We start from the raw sequence: 11,702 nt of genomic DNA on the forward strand, positions 1-11,702 counted from the left end.
TTGTGTCTTGTCAGAGATCTTTCTCTCCTCTTTAGCCACATTTGTCACAAGGTGGGGCACTGGGAACGGACCCAAATGCAAGACACAGACACTGAAGTACTAGGAACAGGAACGGACAAAACTGAATGACGGGACAGGACGCAGGCTAGGAGTAGGGACAGGAACACAGACTAGGCTAGGGAAGCAGGACCAGGACGAGGGACTCGGAACAAGGAGCCTGAGTGTGGACTCCAAGCCAGAGACTGGACAAGGACCCAAAACCTGGGTCTTGACTCAGGCTCAGACCCCAAGGCCAGGCGAAGATGTGACAAGGCTTGGCTTCTTGGAGACCAGGCGAAGACATGACAAGGCTCGGGGTCTTTGAGACTTGATGAGGACATGATGGGGCAAGGGTACTTTGAGGAAACTCCTGGGCAGGATGCAGGACTCTCCCCCACCGCCCCCCCCACCACAGAGGCAAGGACAGGGAGGGATGGACCCAACCGTAGGGTAACGGCAAACGGCTTGGCTTACCCGACGGAGTTAAGGGACAGAACCAACTGCAGGGTAATGGCAAACGGCCTGGCTTACCCAATGGAGGCAAGGGGCAGGAAGAGAGCTAGGTCTGGGGTGGCTCCAAGACTCGAGGTGACCGGTAACCTCGGCGGGCTACAGAACAGCCAAATCCATATCTCGATGACTGCACTAGCCTTCCACCAGTGGGCTGCTCCAAAGGGAGACTGACAAGACGACCCAGCACCCATGCCTGATCCCAGGGCCACTTATATTCCCAGCCCCAAAATGAGCATCAGGTGCTTATGGTTAAGTCCAACTGAAACAAGGGACAGCCGGAAGACCCGGAGTCCGTGGACCAGACCGTGAACCAGAATGCAGACTTCAGACCGGACCATGACAACATTATTTCCAGACTTGGGCAGGCAAATGGCAAATGGTATTTATTCCAGACAAATGTAAGGTTTTGCATTTTGGGTGGTGTAATGTAAGAGAAAAGTATTCACTAAGGAGAAGGATATTGAATTGTGTAAGGTAAGGGAAACAAGTAGGGTAGTTATGGAAACTATGATGATTAAAGAAGAGGAGGTACTGGCGCTTTTAAGGAATATAAAAGTGGATAAGTCTCCGGGTCCTGACAGGATATTCCCTAGGACCTTGAGGGAAGTTAGTGTGGAAATAGCAGGGGCTCTGATAGAAATATTTCAAATGTCATTAGAAACGGGGATGGTGCCGGAGGATTGGCGTATTGCTCATGTTGTTCCATTGTTTAAAAAGGGTTCTAAGAGTAAACCTAGCAATTATCGGCCTGTGAGTTTGACGTCAGTGATGGGTAAATTGATGGAAAGTGTTCTTAGAGATGGTATATATAATTATCTGGATAGACAGGGTCTGATTAGGAACAGCCAACATGGATTTGTGTGTGGAAGGTCATGTTTGACAAATCTTATTGAATTTTTTGAAGAGGTGACTAGGAAAGTTGATGAAGGTGAAGTGGTGGATGTTGTCTATATGGACTTCAGTAAGGCCTTTGACAAGGTTCCACACGGAAGGTTAGTTAGGAACGTTCAATCGTTAGGTATTAATATTGAAGTAGTAAAATGGATTCAGCAGTGGCTGGATGGGAGACGCCAGAGAGTAGTGGTGGATAACTGTTTGTCAGATTGGAGGCCGGTGACTAGCGGTGTGCCTCAGGGATCTGTACTAGGTCCAGTGTTGTTTGTCATATATATTAATGATCTGGATGATGGGGTGGTAAATTGGATTAGTAAGTATGCAGATTATACTAAGATAGGTGGAGTTGTGGATAATGAATTAGGTTTTCAATGCTTGCAGGGAGATTTAGGCCAGTTAGAAGAGTGGGCTGAAAGATGGCAGATGGAGTTTAATGCTGATAAGTGTGAGATGCTACATTTTGGTAGGACTAATCAAAATAGGACTTACATGGTAAATGGTAGGGCATTGAAGAATGCAGTAGAACAGAGGGATCTAGGAATAATGGTGCATAGTTCCCTGAAGGTGGAATCTTCATGTGGATAAGGTGGTGAAGAAAGTTTTTGGTATGCTGGCCTTTATAAATCAGAGCATTGAGTATAGGAGTTGGAATGTAATGTTGAAATTGTACAAGGCATGGGCAAGGCCAAATCTGGAGTATTGTGTACAGTTCTAGTCACTGAATTATAGGAAAGATACCAACAAAATTGAGAGAGTACAGAGAAGATTTACTAGAATGTTACCTGGGTTTCATCTCCTAAGTTACAGAGAAAGGTTGAACAAGTTGGGTCTTTATTCTTTGGAGCGGAGAAGGTTGAGGGGGTCACAATGGGGTGCTGGGAATGGACCCAAATGCGAGACACAGACACTGAAGTAGAAGGAACAGGACTTGACTAGAGTAGGGACGTGACAGGATACAGGCAAGGAGCAGGGACAAGAATGCAGACTTGGGCTAGGGAAAGCGGGACCAGGAGTAGAAACCATGGACTAGGAGACCAGGCATTGACTCCGAGCCCAAGACTGGACAAGGACCCAGGACCTGGGTCTTGTCTCAGGCTCGGGCCCCAGAACCAGGCAAGGACATGACATGGCTTCAGGACAGGACATGGCTGGGGTCTAGTGGCCTGAGCTTGGAGACAGGCTGGGGTCTTTGCTGTTGAGGTTTGAGGCTGGGGTCTTGGGTCTTGAGTTTGGCTGCAGGCTGGGGTCTTGGGTCGTGAGCTTGGAGGCTGGGGACTTCAGGCTTTTGTTCTTGGAGCTTGGCTTGGGATTCTCGTGGATAGTGTTCTTGGAGCTTGGCTGCGGGATCCTCGAGGCTAGGGTTCTTGGAGATTGGCTGCGGGATCCTCAAGGCTTGGGTTCTTGGAGCTTGGCTTGGGATTCTCGAGGCTAGTGTTCTTGGAGCTTGGCTTGGGATTCTCGAGGCTAGTGTTCTTGGAGCTTGGCTTGGGATTCTCGAGGCTTGGGCTCTTGGAGCTTGGCTGCGGGATCCTCGGGGCTTGGGCTCTTGGAGCTTGGCTGCGGGATCCTCGGGGCTTGGGCTCTTGGAGCTTGGCTGCGGGATCCTCGGGGCTTGGGTCCTTGGAGCTTGGCTGCGGGATCCTCGGGGCTTGGGTCCTTGGAGCTTGGCTGCGGGATCCTCGGGGCTTGGGTCCTTGGAGCTTGGCTGCGGGATCCTCGGGGCTTGGGTCCTTGGAGCTTGGCTGCGGGATCCTCGGGGCTTGGGTCCTTGGAGCTTGGCTGCGCGATCCTCGAGGCTGGGGTCTTGGCTCTTGAGGCCTGCAGGCTGGGAGCTGGGGTCTTGGAATGCGGAGGCTAATAACTTGGAGGCTGGAGCTCAGAGACAGACTGGGAACTGTACATCAACAGAGAGCCGGGACTCATCTTTAACACGACACCAACATGAGACAGGACAGTAGATAGACATAGAGCCGGGACTCAACTTCTCCACACCAAGGTGGGACAGGACCATCCGTCGGGTAATGGCAGAACGGTCGGACTTACCCAACAGAGGCAAAGAGAAGACAGATCCCCCCCCCCTCCGCAGGGCAACGGTAAAACGGCCTGACTTACCCCACGGAGGTGAGAACAAGACAAGACCCCCCCACAGGGCAACGCCAGAACGGCCTGCCTTACCCCACGGAGGTGAGGACAAGACAAGACAGATCCCCCTGCAGGACAACCCAAAACAGCCTGTCTTACCCGATGGAGGTGAGGACAAGAAGAGACAACACCAAAGAACAACAGACAGTTCCATCTCTGCTCCATGGTAGCTCCGAGTCTCAGTTCAGCCAGCAACCTCAGCTGGATACGGAAATAGCCGGATCCCTACCTAGCTGAGAGTAGCTGGCAGCCACTCAGCTGGCTCGGGAAACAGCCGAATCCAGACCGCAAAGACCGCTCTGACAACTGACAGCAAGGCTCCATGAGGAGATGGTTCTCCAATGCGGCCTAAAGATGGCAAGTGGCCGCCCTAGCCTTCCGCCAGCAGGTTGCTCCCAGGGGGACTGACAAGACAAACCAGCAACTCACACTCGCCCCCAAGGCCACTTATATTCCAAGCCCCAAGATGGGAATCAGGTGCCTATGATTAACTCAACAAATGAGGGACAGCTGGAAGACCTGGAGTCCTGAGCCCCCGGACCGGACCATGAACCAGAATGCGGACTTCACGGACCAGACCATGACAGAGGGGGGACTTGATAGAGGTATTTAAAATTATGAGGGGGATAGATAGAGTTGACGTGGATAGGCTTTTTCCATTGAGAGTGGGGGAGAGTCAAACAAGAGGACATGAGTTGGGAGTTAAAGGGCAAACATTTAGCGGTAACATGAGGGGGAACTTCTTTACTCAGAGAGTGGTAGCTGTGTGGAACGAGCTTTCAGCAGAAGTGGTTGAGGCAGGTTCGATGTTGTCATTTAAAGTAAAATTGGATAGCTATATGGACAGGAAAGGAACAGAGGGTTATGGGCTGAGTGCAGGCTGGTGGGGCTAGGTGAGGGTAAGAGTTCGGCACAGACTAGAAGGGCCGAGATGGCCTGTTTCCATGCTGTAATTGTTATATGGTTCATACAGTTAATGGCAGGACCCTTAACAGCATTTATGTATAGAGGGATCTTGAGGTGCAAATCCATAGGTCCCTGAAAGTGATAAGTGGAAAGCATGGTAAAGAAGGTAAGGCACTCTTGCCTTTATTGGTCATAGCATTGAGTAGAAAAGTTTGCAAGTTATGTTGCAGCTTTAAAAAAGATTTTATTCTGCTACTTTTGTAGTATTGTGTGTGGCTCTGGTTGCTGCATTACAGGACGGCTCTTGAGAGTTGGGAGAGGGTGGAGGAGAGGTTCACTAGGACGTTGCCTGGATTGGAGAGTATTAACCATGAAGAGACATTGGATAAACTTGCTTTGTTTTCTCTGGAGTGTTGGAGGCTGAGGAGTGACCTGACAGAAGATTATAAAATGAGTGTGATAAGTGGCTAGTCACAATTGTTCCCCTGGGTGGAAATGTCGAATACTAGGGGACATAAATTTAAGGTCAGAGGGGAAAAGTTTAAAGGTAATTTGTGAGACAAGTGTGTTTTTTTTTAAACACAGAGAAAACGATAGCAAGAATGTAGTTGGTAACAATGTTTAGAACATAGTGCAGCACAATTTAGGCCCTTTGGCCCACGATGTTGTACCAAATTTTAAACCTACTCCACAATTAATCTAACCCTACATATCTCATAGTCCTCCAATTTTCTTTAATTGGAAAGGAGAGATACCTTAAGAAATTGAAATATATAAATGGTGTGTTCGATCTTAGTCTGTATCTCTAATCACCAAGGCAATTTTGTATTTATTTAGCCAGCCTGCCTTAGATCCCATGTGCCTTACCCTTCTAAAGCAGCCTACTAAACGGGGCATCTTCAAAAAACTCATTCAAATTAGTGAGACAGGATTTTGCCCATCCAAAGCCATGCCAACTACTCCTAATTAACTCTGCCTTTCCAAATGTACATAAATCCTGTCACTTAGAATTTTCTCCAATAATTTCCCTACAAGTAGGCGCTAGTTACCTGACTTATCCCGGTTGCCCTTCTTGAATAAAGGAATAACATAAGCTATCCTCCAGTTTCTGGTATTTCACCTGTTCATATGAAGATGTAGAAGATTTCTGTCAATGGCCTAGTTATCTCATTTTTTTGCAGTAATCTGGGCTAGATCTCATCTGATCCTGTGGATTTGTCCATGTCTCAAGTGCTTGCTGTAAAGGAAACTAGAAGCATCTTCCTGGACTAAGTGTAAATTCGCAGTTCATCTTTTAGATGTTAACCAGCCTAATGCTGTTTCAACAATCTTTTTGACCAGTTTTTAAAAAAAATTAAGGTGTCCGATTTAGAATTGAGAGAATTGGTGAAATCCTGTTTCTAAGGTGTGTTTGGGGATGGTAACTCTTCTAATGACAGGGTGAAGGAAACACATAAAAGGTTATGGTCAGAGAAACAGTGGTTACTTTACTGTTAAGGAGAGATGCTTTGAAGGGATTGAATTATGATCTATCCTAGTCTCTGGTCATGTAGACTGGGATGGTCTTGAGAGGTGAACAAAAATTTACAGTCTGTGGTTCAACACATGAAGAGTGAACAACTTGGATTCCTTCTGCTGAACCAGAACTGCTGATTTGCTTGGATCAGTGCTTGCTTCTGTGGGTAAGGGGAAGCCCATATGGTAACCACTGCCTGTTTTGATGTCAGGTGGAGACAGGGTCAGGATGAACTGTACAATTGATCAGTCTAAAGAAATCAGGTTCATAATAAAGCAGTTAACTCTGGATTCCTTCAGGACAACCAGGGAAGGGCAGAAAATACTTCCTTAGTAGAACTATCCACATACTGAAAAGAAACTTTGTAAAAATCTGAAGGCCTGTTTGAAGCAAGCTGGGGGTAAATTTTAAGAGGTGCTTAGATAGTGACTTGAACAGGCACAGAATTCTGGGATGTAGAACAGATGCAGGGAAATTAGCTTTGACTGGCATCGCAGTTCATGCGGATACATTGGGCTGGAGGAGCTGTTCCTGTGCTGTTCAGTATTCTGTGACTGATTATTCAACGAATTAAGCTGAGCAAGTTTCTGTGAGCTGTGCATAGACTGCCACTTAGTGGTGAAAGCCACAACACAAAGAGAGGCTGAGTACGCAAAGTTCTGAGAGTGGGGCTGTGGAAAGCACAATGCTGTTTCAGTTCAAGGCTTCAAAGATGTAGCAAAGGAGTCCCATGCTACCGAGTGAATTTTCCATTGTCATCCAATCATATTCCACGCAACACACATCTGAACTAGAATAGTAGCAGTGTGAAAAACAATCAAAACCTTTCTTCTCAGAAATTCTGATACTTGTTTTTAATCTCTTACAGACCTCCTGTGATTCTTTTAGAAGGCAGTGGGAGCACAATGGCTTAGGGCTCAATCAGAATGCAGACAAATCACATCTGCCTTTCACCAGCACAGATACTCATTGGATAAGATATCTCAGACATCCCCAGTGAACAAGTGTAAATGGTGGAATAGCAGTTTGCAACTTTGAACCATTGCCAAGTATTCCCAGTGTTGGGCAGGATGTTATTGGAGTTAGACCTGTCACAGGTCTAATGAAGAAGAGGCAATATTTCTAAGCCAGGATGGTGCACAGTTGGAGATGGACCTTCAGTTTGTTCCAGCTTTGTATCATCAGCAAAATCATATGTTGGACTTATCCCGCAGTGATATTACTGATCTGGGCTGTAAACAACTGATGTGGCCTGCGAACAATCAGCCCCAACACTACTTTAGAAAGCACCTGGCATTCCTCTAATGTAATAATGGCCCCTTTATTCTGAATTTGTTTATTAACCAATTCTCACTCCCAGCTAGTATATTACCCACTATCTCAAAAACTTTAATTTTGTTTAATAAACTCTTGCATGACACCTTGTTTAAGGCCTTCTGAAAGACAACATTCTTCACATCTGTTGGTTCATCCTTTTCTATTCATTTAACTCAAAATTATAAATTTACCAAAAGTAATTTTGTCTTTCAGAAATTCATGTGGACTCTATTCAATACCATTATTATGTTTTAATTACCTTCTTCCACTTCCTTAATAATAGATCCCAATATTTTCCCTATTACAGATGTCTGGTCCACTGTCATCATTCCTGGCTTTATCTCTCCCTCCTTCCTTAAATATTGTTATATTTGTAGAAGAATTAAAGAAATGTTGAGAGATCACAAACAATAAATCCACATTGCTACCTCCTTCAAAGCTGGGTGAAGCTTTAAGTGGACCTGTGTGACAAAAACTGGAACAGAGTATTACATCTGATATTCTGCCATTTACTTACTTCACAATGTAATTTTCCCCTTTCTCAATCCAACAGAAATTAACATTTCTTAAAGTTCAAAGTAGATTTATTATGAAAGTACATATATGTAATATATATATATATATATATATATATATATATATATATATACACATACACACACACACATACATATACATATGTGTGTGTGTGTATGTGTGAGAGAGACCACATACAACCCTGAGATTCATTTTGTTGCAGGCCAACTCAATAAATCCAATAACGAACTATAATAGAATCAATGAAAGACCATACCAGCAGTGTGCAAAAGACAACCAACTGTGAAAATACAAAAAGAAAGAAAAAATAAATAATAATAAGTAAATAAGCAATAAATATCTGTAACAGGAGATGAAGAGTCCTTGAAAGTGAATCCATGGTTTATGGAGACATTTCAGTAATAGAGCAAGCGAAGTTGAGTGAAATGATCTACTTTGGTTCAAAAGCCTGATGTTTGAGGAGTAATAACTGTTCCTGAACCTGGTGGTGTGAGTCTTGAGGCCCCTGTAGCAGTGAGAAGAGAGCTTTTACAGTTTTATCCTGTTTCCCACTGATCTCCTTGGTTATCTCATACCTAATACCCTTGTCCCTTGCTTTGTTTAGATTTAAGACCCTAGCTTTGCATTGACTTTGATCAAAAAATAGGAAGTGGTTAAGCAGTTTGTTTTTTTTTATTCCTTGTATGTTTCTAATTAATTACTATCAGTTAAGGATTTTTTTGTAAATGTATTTTAATATGTTCATATTATTAAAATTATGTTCAACATTTTTGATCATCAGAGACATTGAAGAGCTCTTGACTGCAACAAGCTTACAGTCAACGATAAGGACTATGAGGGTGGGTCCTCCAATTCAGCTTGGCTCCTCCAACAATATCTCCCAAACATGTGCCCTTTACCAGCAAGAATAAGGACAGCAGGTACATGCAAACCACATCACCTGAAATGCATTACCTTATGTAAAGAAAGAGATTAACGATGAGAAATAAATGATTCAACTTGGATTTCTCAGATCATTGGAAAGACAAACAAAATATGAGTAAAAAACGCAGCTAAATCTTAAGAACATGGTTCCAGGAAGACACATTTAATACAAAGATTGTGAGCCCGAGTTTCATTTTCCTTTATGCATCCAAAAAACAGTGGCTTATACCCAGTTACAGGTGCGCCCTGGATCTGCTTTCACACTGCCTCAGTGAACAGTGTGTTCTTGTGTTCAGCCAGCTTGGTAGTACAGCAAGCTATCTGACATAGGGAGCATCATGGCCTAGCCTAAATGTATCATAAAATAGTGCTTACAAACATATGCATTCTAGGTGGAAGCAATCAGAATCAGGTTTATTATCACCGGTATGTGACATGAAATTTGTTAACTTAGCAGCAACAATTCAATGCAATACATAATCTAGCAGAGAGAAAAAAAAAGTAAATCAATTACATATTTGAATAGATTACAAAACATGCAAAAATAAAAATACTGTATATATTTTTTTAAAGTGAGGTAGTGTCCAAGGCTTCAATGTCCGTTTAGGAATCGGATGGCAGAGGGGAAGAAACTGTTCCTAAATTGCCGAGTCTCCTACCTGATGGTAACAGTGAGAAAAGGGCATGCCCTGGGTGCTGGAGGTCCTTAATAATGGATGCTGCCTTTCTGAGACACCACTCCCTAGAGGTATCCTGGGTACTTCGTAGGTTAGTGCCCAAGATGGAGCTGACTAGATTTACAACATTCTGCAGCCTCTTTCGGACCTGTCCATACCAGACAGTGATGCAACCTGTCAGAATGCTCTCCGCGGTACAACAATGAAAGTTTTTGAGTAATCAACGTTAATCAAGAACAAACTGATTTTTGTGCATTTCTAACAAGAGAAAATCTGCAGATGCTGGAAATCCAAGCAACACACACAAAATGATAGAGGAACTCAGCAGGCCAGGCAGCATCTATGGAAAAGAGTAAACAGTCGATGTTTTGGGCCAAGACCCTTCATTGTGCGTTTCTAAACTGGTGGACATTGAAAGCAATACTGGTACAGCATCTCTGTTGCAACTGGGCAGACAGAACCTAGAACTATTCTGGTGTGTACAGGAATATGTGGGTTATCAACTAACAGCCTTTGTCTTAGACATTTCCACAAATAGGATTTAGGACAGTGAAAATTAACGAGTTTACTCAAGCAGCATGTGAACAGTGTGATTAGATATTGTAAATGATATTAATGGGAGGATTACATATGCTTGTGGTTAATATGTAGAATTTCACAAACGGTATCTCTCATTAAGCATAGCTGGATTCAGAATATTGGTAGGATGATAAACTTGAGTATATTAGAACATAGAATATCTCAGCACAGTACAGGCCCCTTAGCAGACAGTGCTGTGCTGACGTTTTAGCCTACTCTTAGGATCAATCTAACTATCTCTCATACATATCTCTCCATTTTTCTTTCATGTGCCTATCCAAGAGTTTCTTAAATGGCCCTGTTTTTTTTTATTGAAGTCATGCCTATTACCACCATTGGCAGTGTGTTCCACGCATTCACCACTCTGTGTTAGATACTGATATTTCTCACACTGGATTCTTCTGCACATTGTCATGGAACAAGTGCCTGAGCTATTAGTAAAGCTTAACTAGATCCCTTCCTACTAGAAACATTAACTGCTCAGTATATCACTGCTGTCTGTGAAAGGCTATAGTGCATTATTTATGAGGCATTTCCCATGTTGCAACAATAGTAACATTTCAAAAGAACTTCATTGGTTCTGATATTCTTTGGATGCCCTGAAGTTGTGAAAGGCACGCTGAGTACAAGTTTCTGTTCCTTTCATACCTACCAGAGCAACCCAAAAACAAGGTGTTGCAACCTTATTCAAATTTAGCTGCATCTTTTACTTGTATTCCTCTTTGATAGACAGTCAGAGAAATCCAAACTAAAGAGCAGCTGAATGATTTTTTAAAAAATCTCCATTCATCTCTTTGGTTACATAGATCAACATTAGGTTTGTTGTTTAATCCAGGCAAACATGAGGTATTGCATTTTGGGGGATCAAAGTGTAAAGACAAAGCATACAGTTCATGGCAGGAAACTTAACAGCATTGATGTACAGAGGCATCAAAGGATCCAAGTCCATAGCTCCCTTGAAAGTGACTACATAAGTTGAGAGCAGTGAAGAAGGCATCTTGTATGCTTGCCTTTATTATTTGAGGCACTGAGTTCAATTTGCAAATTATGTTGCAGCTTTATAACACATCTTGAATATAGCCTTAACTTCTGGCCACCCCATTAAAGGCTTTGGTGAGAGTGCAAAAGAGGTTTACCAGGATCCTGCATGGATTTGAGGGCATGTGCTAGAAGGAGAGGTTGAACAAACCAAGGTCATTTTCTCTGGAGCCACAGAGGCTGAGAGAAAATTGGCAAACATTTATAAGATTGTGAAAGGAATAGATGGTAGTAGACAGTCAGTATCTTTTTTTCCCCAGTCGAAACGTCTAATACTAGAGGCAATGCATTTAAGGTGAAAAGGGGACAATTCAAAAGGAGAGATGTGGTGCAAGTTTTTTGTTCCTACAGAGTGGTGGCTGTGTCTGCAGTGCACCATCAAAAGTGGTGGTGGAGGCAGATACAATAGGGGCATTAAGAGGATCTCAGAAAGGCACATGAATATGCAGAGAATGAGGGTTTTGAACCGTGTGCAGGTAGAAAGAATTAGTTTAATTAGCTTTGTTAGTTTGGCACAACATCATGGGCTAAAGGGCATGCTTCTGTGCTGTACTATTTCATGTTCCATGTTTAGCAAGAGAGGTCAACTTTCCACAAGGCTACTTTTGCAGAGTAGTCTA

This window comes from Mobula birostris, chromosome 6, assembly GCF_030028105.1.
Source record: "Mobula birostris isolate sMobBir1 chromosome 6, sMobBir1.hap1, whole genome shotgun sequence".
Classification (NCBI taxonomy): domain Eukaryota; kingdom Metazoa; phylum Chordata; class Chondrichthyes; order Myliobatiformes; family Myliobatidae; genus Mobula; species Mobula birostris.